We start from the raw sequence: 20,715 nt of genomic DNA, 5'->3' as shown, positions 1-20,715 counted from the left end.
AAGAAAAAGAAATTTAAAAGCTGTCAGGGCTCACACTACACAGTAATAAAACACTCTCCCAAAAGAAAAAAACATGAGCCTGATGGCTTTAGTTATGAATTCTAACAAACATTTAAAGAAGAAATAACATAATCCTTCTTAAACTATTATTTTTTCAAAAAATTAAAGAGAACACTTCCTAACTCATTCTTTGAAGACATTTTCTTGATACTAAAGCCAGCCAAAGACACTAGAAGGAAAAACAAAATAAAACAAAGCAAAAACTACGGAACAATATCCTTGGTAAACATTGATGCAAGAGTCCTCAACAAAATTCTACCAAACTGAATTCAGTGGATATTAAAACGATTTTAAACTATGACCAAGTGGGATTTATTCCTGAAATGCAAACATGGTTCAACATACCAAAATCAATCAACATAATACACCACATTGAGAAATGAAGAAGAAAACAGACATATGATCAACTCAATTGATGCACAAAAATCATTTGGCAAAATTCAACACACTTTCATGATGAAAACACTCAATGAACTAAAAATAAAAGAAAACTATGTCAACATAATAAAAGCCATACATGAAAAACCCACAGCTAACATCATACTCAATGGTGAAAGACTAAAATCTTTTCCTCTAAGATCAGGAAAAAGGCAAGGATGTCTGCTTCTGCTACAAATTGGGAGGGAAAAAATAATATTATCTCTTTGCAGATGATATCTTATTTGTAGAAAAAAAATTCCACAAAGAAATTGTTAAGACTAATAAAGGAATTCAGCAATTTAGCAGGATTTAAGTCAACACATAAAAATTAGATTCATTGTGGAGAGTGATGTCATCAAGATGGCAGTACAGTTATTTCCTGACTTCAGTTTCCTTCATAAGATCATCTAGCAACTATGCATAGACAAGACACCACTGTGATAATCCCAGGATCTGGGACAACAGAGACTGAGAAGGACTGCATTCATAGGGTAAGAGAAGCAGTTCCACTACGACAACACTGCCCCTCCCTCTGGCCAGCCCAGGACCAAATTGAGAGAACCCTGTTTGTTTTATGGCTAATTCAGTGGGAAAAATAGAAATCAAGGTGGATATCCAGCTTCCCCAGCCCTTCAGGCTCTCACTAGGAGGCTCCCTAGCATCTCACTTCAGATAGCTCACTAGGAACCTTGTGGAGCTCAAATATTGGGGATATTCTACAAGCTGTCCAGCCCAGTACCCCAGGCTGAGCTGACTGATGAAGGTCTTTCTCTGTCAAAATGAACTGTTAAGTCTGTTTGGAAGATCAAATTCAGTAAATTTGTAGAATATAAAATCAACAACAAATGCTAACACTATATGGTAACAACAAACTATCTGAAAAAGAAATAAAGAAAACAATCCAACTCCCAGTAGATACACAAAAACATAAAATATTTAGGAATACATTTAACCAAGGAGGTGAAAGATCTATACACTAGGCCTTTTTTTTCTTTTTTTTACAGAAATAGACAAAACAATCTCTAAATTGTTATGGAAACACAAAAGAACCCAAATAGCAAAAGTAATCCTGAGAAAGAAGATCAAAGCTAGAGACATCACACTTCTTCACTTCAAAATATATTACACAGCTACAGTAATCAAAACTGTATGGTACTGGCATAAAAATAGACACATAGTCAAAAAGAATAGAATTGAGAGCCCAGAAATGAATCCATGCAGATACAGTCAAATAATATATAACAAGGTAGCCAACAGTACCCAATGGGAAAGATAGTCTCTTCAATAAATGGGACTGGAAAAATGGATATGCACATGCAAAAGAAAGAAGGTGAACTCCAAACACTACACCATTCAAAACAATTAACTTGAAATGGATTAAAGACAAAAATAATACCTAAAACTGTAAAACTCCTAGGCAAAAATATAGGGACAACTTTTGCTCTTTGACATTGGTCTTGGCAAGGAGAATTTGAAATGATACCAAAAGCACAAGCAACACAAACAAAAATTATTAACTACATCAAGCTAAAAAGCTTCTGCAGAGCAAAAGAAAATAATCAACAAAATGGGAAGGTAGCCTACAGAATGAGAGAAAATATTTGCAAATCATATAGCTGATAAGGAGTTATGATCCAAAATGTATAAGGAACCCATACAATATCACAAAACAGATAACCCAATTATAAAATGGGCAAAGGACCTGAATAGACATTTATTCTGAGAAAATATACAAACAGCCAACCTCACTAATCATCAGGGAAATGCAAATCAAGGTTACAGTAGATACTGAGCTGCATAAGCTGTTTGTATATTTAGAAGTTCAATCCTTTGTCAGTTGCTTCATTTGCAAATAGCTGATTCACTTCATTGTAGAGCAGAAATTAACACAACATTGTAAAGCAGCTATACTCCAATTTAAAAAAAAAAACATAATCGAGGAACTCAAAATATAAAAAAGGACTACTATAGGTATGGCCTCAAATCTGTTAGAATGGTTATTGTCAAAATGACTAGAAATTACAAGTGCTGATGAGGATGTGGAAAAAAGGGAACCCTTGTGTACTGTTGGTAGAAGTGTAAATTTGTACAGGCACTATGGAAAATAATATGAAAGTTCCTCAAAAAATTAAAAGTAGAACTACCATATGATCTGGCAATCCCATTTCTGGTTATAAATTGAAGGAAATAAAATAATTGTTTCAAGGAGATATCTGCACTCTCATGTTCATTGCAACATTATTTATAATAGCCAAAATATGGAAACAATCAACATCCATTGACAGATGGATGTATAAAGATAATATTCTACTATGAAGGAGGTAATTCTGCCCTTTGCAGCAAACGGATGGAACTATGGAACTTGAGCTCATTATGTAAGTGAAATAAGTAACAGAGAAAGACAAATTCTGTATGATCTCACTTATATTTGGTATATTAATAAAACCCAACTCATAGAAACAGAGAGTATACTAGTATTTGCCAGTGGCTTGGGTATAGGGGAAATGGATAGAGATGTTTAAAACGTACAAACTTTCAATTATAAGAAGAATAAGTTCTGGAGGACTAATGCAGAGCAGGGTGACTATAGTTAACAATACTGTATTGTATAATTGAAAGTTCCTAAGACAATAGATCTTTAAAGTTTGCACCACACACACAGACACACACACACACACAGTGGTAACTATGTGGGGTGATGGATGTAACTAATTTTATTAATTATTTCACAATGTATACATAGGTCAAATCACATTGAACCCCTTAAACTTACAAGATGTATATGTCAATTATTATCTCAATAAAGGTGCAAAAATGTTGCATTTCTATACACTAATGATGGACAATACACAAAGGAAATTACATAAATGATTCCGTTTATAATAGCATCAAAAATATTTAGGAAAAAACATAGAGACAGAAAGTATAATAGTGGTTCCCAGGGGCTGAGATTAGAAGGAAATGGAGAGTTATTATTTAATGGATATAGAATTTCAGTTTTATAAGATGAGAAATGTTTTAGAGATGGCTGATGGTGATGGTATCACAGTATTATGAATATATTTAATACTACAGACTGAGCACTTAAAGGTGATTAAAATTATATGTTTATGTATATTTTACCATAATTTTAAAAATCGAGAAGAAAATGACAAGTACAACTTGCTTCCAGTAATTATGTACCATTGGAGTCCCAGAAGGAAAATATAAAGAAAGATAATGGATCAAAAGTAATATTTGAAGAGATATAACACAATTTTTAAACTGATAGAAGATATTAAAATAGTTTCCAGAAGCTCATCAAATTGCTTACAAAACAAATACAAAAAAAAAATTTATACAAAGGCACATCATGGAAAAACTGCTGAAAAGCAAAAGCAAAGGAATAAGTCTAATAGCAGCCTGAGGGAAAAAGACACATTACATTTTAAGGGCAAGAGTGAGAGTGACATATGACTTAATATAAACTCTCAAAGTGAGAAGGCAAAGGATTGGTATCTCTATAAAGCTGGAAGAACAAAATGAAATAACAACTAGTAAAGAAGAATATTGAGCACTGTGGAAATTTTTCTTAAAAATATTGTGAAATAAAATTTTTTTTAGACAAAGCTGAAGAAATTTGTCCCTAGAAGACTTCCACCAAAAAAACAACAATCAAAGGATTTATTTATTTTACTTATTTTATTTTATCTTAACTTTTTTTGGGGTATAGTTGTTTTACAATGTTGTGTTATTTTCTACTGTACAGTGAAGTGGAGTTCCCTGTGCTATATAGTAGGTTCTCATTAGTTATCTATTTTATACATATTAGTGTACATATGTCAATCCCCATCTCCCAATTCATCCCACCCCCCTTTCCCCTCTTGGTGTCCTTAAATTTGTTCTCTACATCTGTGTCTCTATTTCTGCCTTGCAAACAGGTTCATCTGTACCATTTTTCTAGATTCCACATATATGCATCAATATACGATATTTGTTTTTCTCTTTCTGACTTACTTCACTCTGTATGACAGTCTCTAGGTCCATCCCATCCACGTCACTACAAATGACCCCATTTCATTCCTTCTAATGGCTGAGTAATATTCCATTGTATATGTGTACCACATCTTCTTTTCAGGCAGGAAGAAAATTACCCAAAACAAAACATGGAAACACAAGTAGAAAAGAGTAAAATCTAGTTGACGTTAAATTGTGTGTAGGATTAAAATGGAGGACAATAACCAAAAAAGGTGAGTGGTAGTAAATGCAGATTAAAATGTATATTGTAGGGCTTCCCTGGTGGCGCAGTGTTTGAGAGTCCACCTGCCAATGTCCCAGTCTGGGAAGGTCCCACATGCCGTGGAGCAGCCATGGCCCATGAGCCATGGTCACTGAGCCTGCACATCTGGAGCCTGTGCTCCACAACGGGAGAGGCCAAAACAGTGAGAGGCCCATGTAACACACACACACACACACACACACACACACACACAAAAGTGTATTGCAACACTATCAGGAAGTAGTAAACTACAAAAGCACATTAGACAGTAGTGAGATGCATATTATAATCTCTATGTAACAACTGAAGAATAGTTAAAATATGTATTTCTAACAAGTTACTTGTAGGGTGAAAATGAATGACATAAATTTATTCACCCAAAAGAAAGCAGCAATGATAGAAAATGGAACAGAATACAGATAGACCAATACAAAAAGAATAATATGATGGTAGATGTACCTACTGATATCTATTTAATTATACCAACTATAAATGGACTAAACACTACAAGTAAAAGATTAAGCTTGTCAGAATGCACTTAAAAATGTCATGCTTCATAAAAGAGACAAATATTGAATATAAGAAAGTATAATGTTTGAAAGAAGAAGGATGAAAATTATATACTATGTAAACACAAACCAAAAGTTGGGGTAGCAATACTAAAATCATGTACAAAATATGTGTAAAAATATGTACATTCTGACATCAGAAAAAGATGTGAAAATAATAAATACTGTTAGAGGTAGAGATGAGACATATCCTAATGATAATAACAATAATCCAAAAGGAATATATCAGAATCTTATGACTGCAATCTCTGATAACAATTTCCAAAATTATAAAGCAAAAATGGACAGAACTAAGTAATGAGAAACAGATAATTATCATAAAAGACTCATAAATTATTAATATGCCCATTCTTCAAGACAATGATCTTCAAATATCTCTCTGCTCCATCTTCACATTGACTTCTCTATGCACAAAAAATAAATCTCCCTCCATCTTATAGGGGTATATGTAATTGCATTTAGGACACAACCAGATAATCCAGGATAATCTTGTTATCATCAATCTTGAAATTAATCACATCTACAAAGACTGCTCCCCCACCGCCTGCTGTTTTCACCATGTGATGTAACAGTCAAAGATTCTAAGGATAAGGGTGTGGACATCTTCTGTGGGACCATTTTTCAGCATACCACAAGTGTCCATGGAGATGTCCTTCCTTATCAGAGTCCAACTTTACTGTTGGAGACTTGCTGAGACAACAAATCCAGCTTTCTCTGAAGTGCTGGTCCTCTTATCAGATTCTGGGCCTGGTCTTCAACATAGTCAGCCCTTCAGCTGTAAGAAATGAGTTTCTCTTTGTTTTTTGTTTAATTATATTTTATTTATTTATTTTTGGCTGCATTGGATCTTCATTGCTGTGAGCAGGCTTTCTCTAGTTGTAGTGAGCTGGGGCTGCTCTTCGTTGCAGTGCATGGCTTCTAATTACGGTGGCTTCTCTCGTTGCAGAGCACAGGCTTTAGACAGATGGGCTTCAGTACTTATGGTACGAGGGCTCAGTAGTTGTGACTCATAGGTTCTAGAGCACAGGCTCTGTAGTTGTGGTGCATGGGCTTAGTTACTCCACAGCATGTGCGATCTTCCCAGACCAGGGATCAAACCCATGTCCCCTGCATTGGCAGGTGGATTCTTAACCACTGCACCACCAGGGAAGTCCTGAGTTTCTCTTTGAATACCACCGTGGAGTCATGTCTTGAATTGGTATTTGGATGACATGGAGCTTTCATTTTTCTCTTCCATGCATCAGTTACACTCAGTAACAATGTATAATTCTGACAATACTTTAAATTACAACATCTATCTCTTTCCAGTGCAGGCAATATTGAATATACCTGTGTATCTCCTTCCACTTGGATCCATCCCAGTTCACAATGAATGAAAATCTTAATAATCTCAGTGCTCAAGCATGGCATAGTGCATATACACTTCACTTACCACGAGTAATGGGATCCTTAATACCATCTGGTCATTGAGGAATCCAACTCCAGGTTTATATCCTTAGAATCTTCTGATTAACCTGTTCAGGTTACTGAGATCTATCTATTTGTCTTAGATTGGGTTCCTCAAAAACACACCCTGAAATGATTCATGTGCAAAATATTTATTAAGAAAATGCTCTGGGGGAAAAACCGGTACTGGAATAAAGGAAGTAGGGGAAGAAACCAAGCAAGGTGGCAATTTCAAGCAAAGCCCTGTGGGAGGGCAGCTTTAGCTTTATTATGCAAGGAAACTCTAGAGTGAAAATTACTCTTCAGAGTTGGTCTATGTTTAAGGCATTGGAACTAGTTTTCATTATGCTGTGCCCGTCCGTCACTGACTTCATTGAGAAGACATAATCCCTGGGCACAAGTAGCTTTCTATGTGTGGAGAAATGGACCCCAGGAGCTAAAGAAGAGATATTCAGGGATGAGTTCCAAAAGCCAGCACATCAAAGCCTGGGAGAGACATGTAGGAATGGTTAAAAAAAAAAAAAAGGATCTGAGCGTATCTGAGCATAGTACTGACAGTGACTGCAAGGATGAAATAGAAGATGATTAACTGTGCACCACCACCTCCTCCTCACTGCCTCCGCCACCAAAATCCCTCTGTCCTGATCTCTTACCACTCTTTCTCTAGCTTGCAGTACTCCACACATATTTGTTTTCCCATTCCTTTTCAAATACATTGTCCTCGGGTACTTTTGCCTTTGCTATTACCTCTGTTTAGGAAACTTATCTCTTAGATATCAGCATAATTCCCTCTCTGCTCAAAATCTTCCTCACAGGAAAGGTTTTCCCTCACCACCATTTTTAAAATTATACACCACCACCCACTGTGACCACCTTTTATTTAGATTCTGTTTCTTCAGAATACCTAGAGTCTATATCACCTGGCTTCAAATTTCCAGTGTTCTTACTTACTAACTGTATAAATTATTCACCTTCATTTTTCCTCAGTTAATTTATATTTCCCATTCCAGGGCTTTTGTGGGTGTTAGATAGGGTTATGCATGTAAACTTCTTAGAAAAATATCCAGCCATACATTAAATGTCCAATAGCTGCAAGTTAATGTTTGTGTACAGTCTTTTTCACCTAGCAGAATAAGAGTTCCACTAGGACCTAAGTTTTAATCTATTTTAGTGGTTTGCTGTCAGAAAATAGACCATTGCCTGGCACGTAGTAGGTATTACAAAATAATGTTTAATTAATTAATTTAATCACACGTTGTCTTTTTAACAAAAAGCCTTTTCAATTTATTATAGTTTCTTTCAGCTTTCTTCAAAATCAGTGTGATGTTTACGGCTGAATTGATCTCTAAAGCAACTGAAATCAACAGATCAGCCAGGCCACAAAAACTCAATTTTCAAAAGAATGCATTGCCCCTGTCCTTTGCCACCTACACGGAAGACAGAGATAAAATTAAACCAAATGCAACAGATGGCATGAGTGTCCGCACATGGCAATTACCAATGTTTTTGGACAATTGAACACAATTATTATTTTGGCAACCATTTTTATACTTTCACACTGTTTCCTTACTGATAAATTGTTTCAATCTCCAGGTTTCACAAATTGGCATCTATAATTCACGCTAGTTAATGCATATGTGACTCTAACATGTCCTTCCTTCTGTCATCATCTTGTACTCATTAAGTTGGTAATTTGTTTTAGGAGAAGTTAATTCTTTCACATTTATTCCTTTAAAAAATCATAGTGATGGCAAAAGTTCCACCCACAAGTATAATTTATCATCCATGAAACACAAATCATTAAAGTCATATCTTTTGGTCCCCCAGTATTTCTAAATCATCCTTAGATATCTTTGCCACAAATTTGATCCCCAGTAATATATTGGCCTTGGTGTGAACCAAATTCTTTTCTATTTCCCTCCAAAATAGTTTTAAATCTTTCTCTTCCACTTATCATAATTGCAAATATCTGGAGCTCTGCACAAACGTGTATGTCCTTTAAAAGCAAAGCACTCAAACAAACAAACAAACTACAACAACAAAAACAGAATGAGAAAATAAATTTTTAAAATCTTTCCCAGAAATCATCAACCTTAATTTTCTTGGGTGCCCTGTTTGAGCCTGTATACTAAGAGCTTCAGATAAAGTAAATAAGGAAACTCTCTGGCCAATTATGATTATAGTTCCTGGTTATGGTGCTTTGCAACTGACTGCACTTCATTTTTTTTCTTTTAATTTTTGGTACTGCTAAGGGGAAAGAATGATAAAGCAAATGCAAAAGAAAAAATTGAAATTTTGGTTGGCCAAAAAGTTCCTTTGGTTTTTAAGCAAAAATAAAAGATACATTTGTTGTTTTCACCATGAACTTTATTGATCTACATATTTACTGTTTTGTTCCACTACCTTCTGCCATTTTCAGGCAACTTCATAATTCCATCTTTCCAAAACTTTTTACATTTTTGAGCAAAGGACTGTTCCAGGTACCTTTTACAGTCTTCCAGGGAACTGATTTTTTTTTTCCATTAAGATAATTTTGTGAGTACCTAAATAAATGGAAAATCTGAAGGTGCAATGTCTGGTGGATACAGTGGATGAACCAGGACTTCCCAGCCAAGTTGTAACAGTTTTTGCCTGGTCGTCAGAAAAACATGAAGTCTTGCCTTATCCTGATGGAAGATTATGTGTTTTCTGTTGACTAATTCCGGTTGCTTTTCATCGAGGGCTGCTTTCAGTTGGCCTAATTGGGAGAAGTACATGTTGGAATTAATCCTTTGGTTTTCTGGAAGGAGCTCATAATAGAGGACTCCCTTCCAATCCCACCATATACACAACATCACCTTCTTTGGATAAAGACGGGCCTTTTGTGTGGTTGGTGCTGGTTCATTTCGCTTGCCCCCATGATCTCTTCCATTCCACATTAGTGTACAGTATCCACTCTACATCACTCATCACAATTTGTTTTAAAAATGGAACGTTTATATTACGTTTCAGTAAAGAATCACATGTGGAAATATTGTCAAGGTGTTTTCCACTTAACTTTATGGAACCTAAATATCAAAGCAATTAACATAACCAAGCTGGTGCAAATGATTTTCAAAGCTTGACTTGGATCTTTTGAGTATGTGGGCTATCTCCTGCGTGGTATAATGTTGATTGTTCTCGATTGATATCTGACTTCGATAGCTATCAACTTCAACTTATCTACCTCACTGTGAAGCATTGTCCAGTGAGAAATCTCCAGCACAAAACTTCACAAACCACTTTTGACATGTTTGATCAGTCACAGCACCTTCTCCATGAACTGAAAAAATCTTTTTTGTGTGTTTCAGTTACATTTTTACCTTTCTTGAAATAATAAAACATAATATGCCGAAAATGTCGCTTTCTATCTTCCATCTTCAATATTAAAATGGTTACACAAAAATTCATCAATTTTGATTTTTTTAAATGCACACTGATATGACAGCTGTCACTATACAATCTAACAAAATTGTTTTGAATGAAGTTAAAGACATCTAAGTGCTACTAGAGCAATCTGATGGAAAAAAATGAATGAACTTTTTGGCCAACCATATATTAAGGAGACACTGTTGAAAGATTTGCTTCCACTCTGAGAGGAAGAATTTACAACTCCAGAATCTGAATTTTGCTTGTTATACTTACAAACTTCTTCTAAGAACTGAACATCTGTTTAAAAGTTTCTGATGGAAACGTTTTTTCTAAAGAAACTTTTTCTAAAGTTTTCTTCTAGTTTATTACAAGCATATACCATCAGTTGAAAAAAATTAGAAGCTAACCACATTACACAAAATAAAATATTAATATGCCAGAAGACTAATCTTGTCAATTTAGCCCTTTATTCTCTGATGAAAATAATTAATACTTTTAACTTTTGTTTTATATATCCTCATCAATCCTAGATATGATTTTCTGGATTCCCTTTTTCAGAATCTTCTACATCTTTACTATTTTCATAGCCTTTATTGTCCAGACCAAATTTTCGTTCTTTAAGATTATCCTTTTCCATATTTTCTTACATACTCTTGGTTATATGCACTAGCAAAATGTTTCACAACCCATTTTCAACTTTGTGACATGCATGAAGCTTGATTTTCACGTGTGACCCATTCTCCTGGGAAGGCTTATGGTTATGTGAAATTCCTGAATCACACACTGTAAATCTATCCCTATCTTTCAGTTAAAGAAACAAACAAAACCAAAAACAAGACAGGACAACTCAACATTGTGAAGATATTAGTTTATTCCAAATCAATTAATAAATGTAATGTAAGTCAAATTGAAGCACCAACAACCTCTTTTTTTCCCTGAAAACAGATTGACGTTCATATGAAAAATTAACATGCAAGAATAGCTAAGAATTCCTGAAAAAGAACTATGTGGGTATACTATACCAACCAGGGATTTAAACATGCTATCATTCCTCTAATTAAGCATTATGTTACCAGCACATGACTAGGTAGATAGACTAGTGAAATACAATTTTTTTTAAATCTAGAAATAGACTCAAGAACATATGAAAATTTTAGTTCATGATGAAAATGGCATCACCAATTTTTGAAACAAAGATAGAATTTTAAATTAAATTGTGCTAAAAAATCTGATAGCCATTGAGAAAAAGATAAAAGTATTTCTCTCTCACACATACAGAAGAATAAACTCCAAGTGAATAATAAATCTAGTATAAAAAATAATGCATGTACAAGTAGAAAATTTAATAAATTCTTCCTTGTAAGGAAAGGCTTTCTAATTATGACTCAAATCCAGATATAGTAAAAGAAAATAATAATGAATTGGACTACAAAGTGTTTGGAAACCTACTTTTTCATGACAAAGAAAAACATTTATCAAAGTTAAAATATGTATAACACATGTAAATGGAAAGGAAGTTTGGGAGGTGAATAAAAAAATGACTGCCAATGAGGTGTGGGGTTTCTGGGATGAAAATAAACGTATTTTAGAATATGAAAATGTTCTAAAATTGATTGTGGTGGTGACTGTGCAACTCTGTGAATATACTAAAAATTATTAAACTGTATACACTGAATTAGCTGGGTGACTTGTAGGTAAATTATATCTCAATAAAGCTGTTATTTATAAAAGGGGGGAAAGTATTAATTTTCCAGGGGAGAAAATTGTTATGCCCCTATTTAACCAAGTGATCAAAGTTAATATCACTGACTATGAGTCAAAATGTCACCCTGTGACTTTAGATATGCTCATCTAAAAATAACATAATATCACTTATGTAGCATTGTTGCCGAAAATGCAAAACCTAAACCTGATTCTAAGGAAACAGTTAGACAAAGCCAAATTGAGAGATAGTTTAAAAAACTACCATTAAAAAAATCAGGGTCATAAAGACAAAGACTGACTCAGGAACTATCCTGGTTAAAGGAGACTAAAGTGATAATAATGAAACAGATTTCACAGGCTTGGAATGAATCACAGATCACAGAAGAAACAAATCTATAAAAGACTTTGGGATATCTGGCAAAATTGAAATTTATGTTAGATAATAATGGATAAATATTTTAATTATCTGAAATTGAAACTGCAGGAATGTGCCGCGTTGGGCTCCGAGGAGCTCCGGTTCTTTATGTCTCATCACAGAAAGAATTCAGTGAGAGACAAAGTGATAGATAAGAAGTGATTTATTAGAGTAGGATGCTTGTGAGGCTTATAAGAGGGCAGGTGAGAGGGTGCCATGCCTCGAGAACATAGTGGGTTACAGTTTCATAATCAAAGGAAAAGTGGGGAGGGGTAGAAGACCACCTTTTTCCACATTCTTGAGTAGGCATCAAATTTCTATCATCAGTTTCTCCTCCTCATCAGTTGGGGGGAGTTTTCTTGTCCCTACGTGGTTAATCCAGGACTGTCATGGCACTATCTAAATTAGTAGTAGTGGTAACATATGCTAAATTTGGTAAATCATCTCAGGTTTCAGTATAATGCCACCTTTTCTTTATATTTTTGTCTTTAGTGTGCACAGAAGAGTGTGTCATGTGAATCATAAACTTACTGAGCTTACTGGGCAGGGTATGGAGCTCATTCCACCATTGTTTTATTGTTTTGAGGCATGTCTCACGCTTCTGTTGCATGGTTTTCTTGCTAAGCAAGCCTGTTTTGTTTTGTGGCTAAGCGAACCTGCTTTCTTGAGTGATCATTAACTTACAGGGGTCTCCCATAATTTTTTCTTTACTTATAATCCCCTAGTGGGATTAATTATTTAATCATCTACTTTGTCCATTTATTCTGTCCCGATCACAGTTGAAATTGTGGTCTTGTAAGGAAATCTCCTTATTTTAAGAGACATACATTAAAGTATTTCTGTGTAAAGCATCAAGAGTCAAGTTTTGCTTTATTCTCAAATGGTTCATCCAAAATTCTATTAAAATATACATATTATATATAACACAAAATACATGTAATACATACACAAATATACGTGTTATATATATATATACATACATATATATATATATATATATATATATGAATGAGGGAGAATACACAGAAAAAGTCAGAGACAGAGAGACAAAGAGAAAGAGAGAGAAAACAAATGTGACAATATATAAACAAATCATGAATCCAGGTAGAGTTCATTATGTACTGTGTATAATTTTTTGTAAGTTTAAATTTAAAGTTTTTTTTTAATTAAAAGTTTAAAATGTTATTGTGATCTAAGTAAGTGAGAGTACAATTATTAAGAATAACAGGGCTTCCCTGGTGGTGCAGTGGTTGAGAGTCTGCCTGCCGATGCAGGGGACATGTGTTCGTGTCCCAGTCTGGGGAGATCCCACATGCCACAGAGCGGCTGGGCCCGTGAGCCATGGCCGCTGAGCCTGTGCATCCGGAGCCTGTGCTCCGCAACAGAAGAGGCCACAACAGTGAGAGGCCCATGTACCGCAAATAAAATAAAAATAACATTAAGTTTTATTACTGTTTTATTCAGAAAAAACCTTGTTTGGAAACTTTGGTTTTTCAGTGTTGTTCTTAAATTACTTATGTTGCATGTCTCATTTTTTAAATTAACTTTTATTGGAGTATGGTTGCTTTGGTGCATGTCTCCTTGATCAAGACACAGAAGAGGATCAAAACACGATGTTAGAGAATCTCTGGTTTAGGAAAAAAAATTGGCAAACAATTAACATTTCCTTTTGGGGGACTATTTATGATATAGATAAAACAGCTGCAAATATTGCTTCTTAATTGTTTTAAATATTGAATGATTCTAGAAATTGGATTTCTAAATATTGATTAATGAATACAAGTATTTAGGATGAAAAGAGGAAGGGGTGTGACAAATTTAATGGATTTGGTAGAATGTTAGGTACCACTTCTGAAGAAAATAAAAAATATTTTATACTTTTTTCTTTTAAAGCACATTTAAATTTTTAATAAGTTCTAATTAATAATTTCCTAAAATTGAAACTTGACTGATAAAATTATTTCTTGGAGCAAATCCATTTTTTATTCAATGAGGTGATATTTAACTAAAGCATTAATTAGTTACTAAAAAAAACACCCAAGTGTTTTGTACATTTAAGTTCACCCTTAGATCTCCATGCTTAGCAGTGCTCTCCCCTCTTTTAGAAGTGCATGGATCACACATCACATACATACATATCAAAAGTTGTTAAGAGCTGTAATATGCAGCTCAGACAGAGATACTTCTTATTTGCTTATCTTTGTTCAGAAAAGTAACAGAGTCCTTCAATGCACCTTTTTTACATCTGAAATTTCAGTATAATGAGATAGATGCGTTGACACCACAAATCCTGTTAAGAGTCAAATTGGAGCTCAGGGAGAGCTTGTCAGATGCTGTGTTTCTCACACTTTAATATGCATGTGAATCATTCAAGTCTTGTTAAAAATACAGTCAATTGAAAATGCAGATTTGGGTTCAGTCAATGAAAAAAGAGCCTGTGAATCTGCATTTCTAACTAGCTCCCAGGTAATGTCTATGCTACTGCTGCATAGACCATACTCTGTGTAGCAAAGTGTTAGAGAGAAGACTGCAATTCTCTGAAAGCCTTCCTTGGCCACCACCCTTTTTGAAAAATCTCTGCACCAAATTTTAAACAACATTTTCTTCCATCGCCAAGGGTCATTGCAGCTTAGATCAGTGGTGGGCTTCTCATGTAAAGACTATTATGTATAGATCTGCCAATAGACTATGATGTGGGCTGGCATGAGAGTACTGCCCAATTAGGGGGCTTCTGTATCAAATGGAAATGGCTTACTAGTGATGGCTTCTGTGGGATTTGGGGAGGTGTGTGTGTGTGTGTGTGTGTGTGTGTGTGTGTGTGTTTGTGTGTGAAAGAGAGAGAGAGAATGAGAAAGAGAGAAATGAAAGAACCAGCAGAAGAGAGGTAAGAGAGCACTTAACAAATATTGTCTCAGTTCTTATATGATACAAAAGATGCCTTTAAGTGTTACTGCTGCATCACTAGAATCTTTGATAGATAATAGAGGTGAGTCTTGTTCTGTATTCAGATCTTTCTGAGACCTGATAAGTGGTTGTTGAGGCTTCTACAAGTCACTTGCTTATGTTTATTTGTATAAGCAAACTCTCCACATGTGAGATAACTGGTAGCTTGAAACACTGTCTCAGATGAATGCTAAATTGCTCCAGTATTAAGACATTTCAAATATCTATTTCTGTATTTTGAAGATTTATGGTGAAACTTTTCCAAATTCCAGAATAGGGAGTGGATAGATTAGATAGGTAAGTAGGATAAATAGATTAGGTAGGTAAATGATAGATAGATGATAGATACATAGATAGACACGTAGATAGATACATAGATAGATAGATAGGTGATTTTTTAATGATAGTTATGCACAAGTAAGAATATGACCCAGACAATTTTGTCAACCTTAGGGCATTCTTGATAATATGCATGGGGAAGAAGCAAAAGGACATTCTTCTCACTATTACCAGTCTTAACTCTGATACTCAGCTTATCAGTCTACAGCAGATACAAAACAGGGGCAAAAAAGTCCACACTTATTCCAAGATGATAGTTAAAGTCTTAAATAAAAGACAATTTCAGTTCAATCTGCAAAGAAACATCAATAAAACTTCACTGAAATTTTAAATGTTAGGAAGTAGTGAGTTATAAGAAAATACTAACTAGTGTGGTTAAGTAAAAACATCATCAGATTCTTACCTTAAATATAGAAAAATAATTGTGACACTGACACCACATATTAAATTACCATCTCTCCACTCCTGGGATGCTTTATTACTACAAATAGAGAGTTATTTTAGCAATGTGAAGTACATCCTTTGGATGCTCTGGAACGAGTTCTTACCAATAGACTATATTTTTTATCCCATACTGAGGGACCTCAAGTTAGGTGTCTGGTATTAGGGAGAGAAAAGACATCTTGAAGAATTCACATAATTAGAGGTGAACAAAGGTTACTAAGGTAAAAGAATTTGTCTGTCTGAGATGGGTATGCTAAAATCTTCAGTTTCCCCAAACTGGCACTTATCTGACCATAATCATAAATTAAAAACAAAACAAAACATAACACTTTGATATTATAGTTTAAGCACTAAATTCATACAAATATACAGACATTTGTATGTACGTCTCATATATAAGTGCATAAATGAATACATGTACAGATTGAGAACAAATTGTCCAGATAAGTGTAACTAAGGAAAATGAATTTGTCTATTATCTTAAAAAATATTTCCCAAGATGAGTTGCCTCTTAGAACCATGTGCCACACATAGAGTAATAGGGTACGTTTGTCAGAGAGAATAATATGAGGTTGCCGCAGAAGCTTAAGCAATCTCTAGCACTGGTAAGTGAGCAGTTCCAGGGATTCCATTTTTCTCCATTAGGGAATAAAAGAAAATATTTAAATATTTTGATATTCTAGAATGAAAAGAACACTTCATAGTTTTGTTCGGACTGTTTCAAAGATTTGGGAGAATGCCATTGCAGCTTCCCCTGCACTCCTCACTGATAAATCTATCTTCATTTCCATCAATGTTGCTTTCATCTAAGTAATATCATCTGCCACTGATTTGGAGCAATTTAACTTCATGTCATACTGGAGAACAAATCAAAATTTGGAAATCAATTCTGGAACTTCATACTTGCACTATTTTTAGGATATTTGATGAATTTCAAAGCCCTTTAGTTTTCTTTTTTTTCTTTGAACTGCCATAAATAAGTTCAAGGTAGTGTTGAGTTTAATTGTATTTTTTATTGTTTCTCTTTTATAGATTATATGAAATAACCTACATATATTTACCTATAAAACCTTCTTAAAAACCACGTATTCTTATGAACACACCACATTACTAGTACCTTATTTGTCATATTCCTTAGTGCTATGCTCTGGGTAGTCTTTACATGAACAAATGAGAAAAAGAGTTTATGTTAAGCACCCTAAATCACTTGCTGTTGTGTATTCTTCTACTCTAGATGAGACTTAAAAAAGACCTTATTCAAGTGAGTCACTGTGATCTTCAAGAAAAGCATTTTCAAAAATAATAGTCATGTTTAAATTTCCTTACTGTATTAATATTATTTTCAAAGCAAGGATTAAAATTATAATTACTAATGATTGATGATATAATAAGACACTGTATATTTAAAATTTGGTTTCAATAAAGACTTCTTTTTGAGAAAACTCTATAATTTTTGGAATAGAATTTTTAAGTTTTAACATGAAAGTCTCACAAACAGTATTAAGTGAAACTTTGTACACTATACCAAAGCAACTTTAAGGACTCGAAAAATGATCAAAAGGGATATAAATTTTGTTTACAATAAAATTGTTATTAATTGTTCCAGTGCTATAGTAATAAACATAAAACAGAGATTTACGTTGACTGTATGGAACATTTAATGAGCCTGTCCTATTACTGTTAGTTTATATCTCAGTGCTAAGTGAAAAAGATCAACTGAAATACTCTCTCCATTAATGCCTCTATGTTTTGGGCATTTAAGCTGTAAGTTTAATAATGCCATTTTATACATATTATATATTTTGCTTAATAACTAATTATAACAAAATATTTTTAATTTCAATAATGATTTTAATTTCAATAATCATTCCCAAGTTATGGATTCTCAAAAATACTTAGCTTATTTGTTGCTTATGAAGAAAAACATCAATGAATGGCTCCATTTGAGGATATTTATAGCTTATGTGCCAGGTCACGACATGTCAAAACTCTGTCAAATGGACAAACATAAGAAAGGTTAATTTTATCCATTTTGAGTTTATTTTTGTGTATGGTATTAGAGAACATTCTAATTTTATTCTTTTATATGTAGCTGTCCAGTTTTCCCAGCACCACTTATTGAAGAGACTGACTTTTCTCCATTGTATATTCTTGTCTCCATTGTCATAGATTAATTGACCATAGGTGTATGGGTTTAGTTCTGGGCTTTCTATCCTGTTCCTTTGATCTATATTTCTGTATTAGTATTGTAAGGCCAACTGGCCTGAGGCAGGGGAACACAGTCAGATTCACAGGTTGCATCAGACCGAAATTCTCCGGACCACCCAGTTCCAGAAACTGCCCTGGAGACATCCCGGACCACCCAGTTCCAGGAACTGACCTGGGGACTTTGAATGCAGTCCAGTCTTCCCGCCTTTCAAGGGGCGGGACTAACGGTCCCCCAGGATACCCGAAAAGACCACCAAATAAGGAATACCCTGTGCCCTCCCAGATTCACCACACCCTTTTCCCTTCTTCCCCTATAAAGTCTTGCCCAACCCTCGCCCGGGTGCGACTTCTCTGGCCCCTTTCTCTCGGACCAGTGAACCTTGCCTGGGAGCGCTCCCTAATAAAGCTCACTTGAAGCTTTCCTCTGTTTCGCGGTGCCGTTTGTTAAGATCTGACCTTACATTTGGTGCCGAAATCTGGGAGGGGTACCAAGCCCTGCGGGTTACTGCGCGGGCCGCTCCTCCCCTCCCTCAGGAGACAACCAGAGAACTTCTACTCATCCACCCGATCCGGCAGAAAACGGGGTAAGTCCCCTTCCCTTGTTCCCTCCGACCCTCAGAGTCCCTACCCACTGGAATCCCTGTCCTTAATTGCGGCCGCATCAGGGATTCCTCCGTTCTCTCTCCGGGCCTCGGGCAACTGTGGAGATGTCCCAATTGCCTGACCACCCTCCGACCTGCTGTGAATTGGAGACTGAGACCAGGGACGCCTCTCTCCCTCTCCATTCACTCAGGGACAGACTGGGGGTCATGGGAACCTCACAATCGAAACCACATTCTAAGACGCCCCTGAGTGTCTCCTAGCCAAGTTTACAGCCCTCGGTTTCTCCCAAGATCTCCGTCGCCGACGGCTTATTTTCTATTCCACTGTGGCCTGGCCACAATATCCTCTAGACAATCAATTCTGAAGGGACTTGCGATTTTAACATCCTCCGTGATCTAGATAATTACTGCCGCAGGACGGGCAAATGGTCTGAGGTCCCCTATGTCCAGGTTTTTTGGTATTTGCACTCCCGCTCCTCCCTTTGTGTCAATTGTTCTACCTCTCAAATCCTCCTTGCCAAACAAACATCTCCTCCATCCAAAACCTCAATCCCCTTGGATTCCTCCCCACTAACTGACCCTCCCGAATCTCTTACCACTCCCCCCTTCAGAACTCCTCTCCAACCTCCACCCTACCCTGAAGCGGTCCCTCCTCCTCCCGAACCCACTCCGGCCCCTCCAACCGTTCCTCCGCCTCCCTTGACGGTTTCTCCTCCCACGCCCCTTGCTTCGTCAATTAGTGCACATACACGCTCTCATGACTCCCAAGATTCAAATCTCCTCTGCCCTCTGAGGGAGGTAGCAGGAGCGGAAGGATTAGTTAGAGTTCATGTTCCCTTTTCCCTCCAAGATCTCTCTCAAATAGAAAAGTGATTAGGCTCTTTTTCTGCCGACTCTTCCCGCTACATCAAAGAATTTCGCTACCTCTCTCAAGCTTACGATCTAACCTGGCATGATATCTTTGTGATCCTATCTTCTACTCTGACCCCTGACAAGAGGGAAAGAATTCAAACTGCTGCCCGAAACCATGCAGATCAGGTTCACCTTACCGACAACTCCATGCCTGTCAGAACGACTGCCGTACCTGGCACCAATCCAGGCTGGACTTATCAGGATGGCCAAGATGGCCATCGTAAACACGACCTCATGATCCAATGCCTCCTGGCTGGCATGCAGGCTGCCGCTCATAAGGTAGTCCATTTTGAAAAACTAAAAGAGATAACCCAAGCACCTAACAAAAATCCAGCTATCTTTCTCAATCACCTTACAGAGGCCTTAATTCTCTACACCCGGCTGGATCCCGACACCCCAGCAGGGGCAGCGGTCCTAGCCACCCATTTTATCACCCAATCAGCCCCGGACATCCGAAAGAAATTAAAACGGGCAGAAGACGGCCCTCAAACCCCTATTCGAGATCTGGTAAAAATGGCCTTTAAAGTCTATAATGGTCGTGAGGATTTGGCAGAATCCAGCTGACAGGCTCGGATGCACCAGAAGGTGGCCCTCCAAACCCAAGCTCTTGTAGCCACCCTAAGGCCGTCCATCTCCCATGGATCATAGTATCCACAGCGTCCGCAAAAGGCAACCCCACCAGAGGCCTGCTTCAAATGCGGAAAAGAAGGCCACTGGGCTCGCCAATGTCCCAATCCCCAACCTCCTTCTAAGCCCTGTCCCAGCTGTGGGCTAACGGGCCACTGGAAGAGTGACTGCCCTATGACTGGCCCTCCCTCAGTGTCTCCACGCGGGGGGCAGGATGACCCAACAGCATTACCACTTGAACTGCTGGGATTGGCTGATGACTGGAGGCGCCCGGACTCAAAGACCCCCATCACCCTTGACGAGCCCAGGGTAACGCTACAGGTAACAGGTAAGTCCATCTCATTTCTGGTGGACACGGGGGCTACGTATTCGGTCCTG

The sequence above is a fragment of the Phocoena sinus genome, chromosome 8 (assembly GCF_008692025.1).
Source record: "Phocoena sinus isolate mPhoSin1 chromosome 8, mPhoSin1.pri, whole genome shotgun sequence".
NCBI lineage: Eukaryota > Metazoa > Chordata > Mammalia > Artiodactyla > Phocoenidae > Phocoena > Phocoena sinus.
This window is presented reverse-complemented; position numbering follows the sequence as displayed.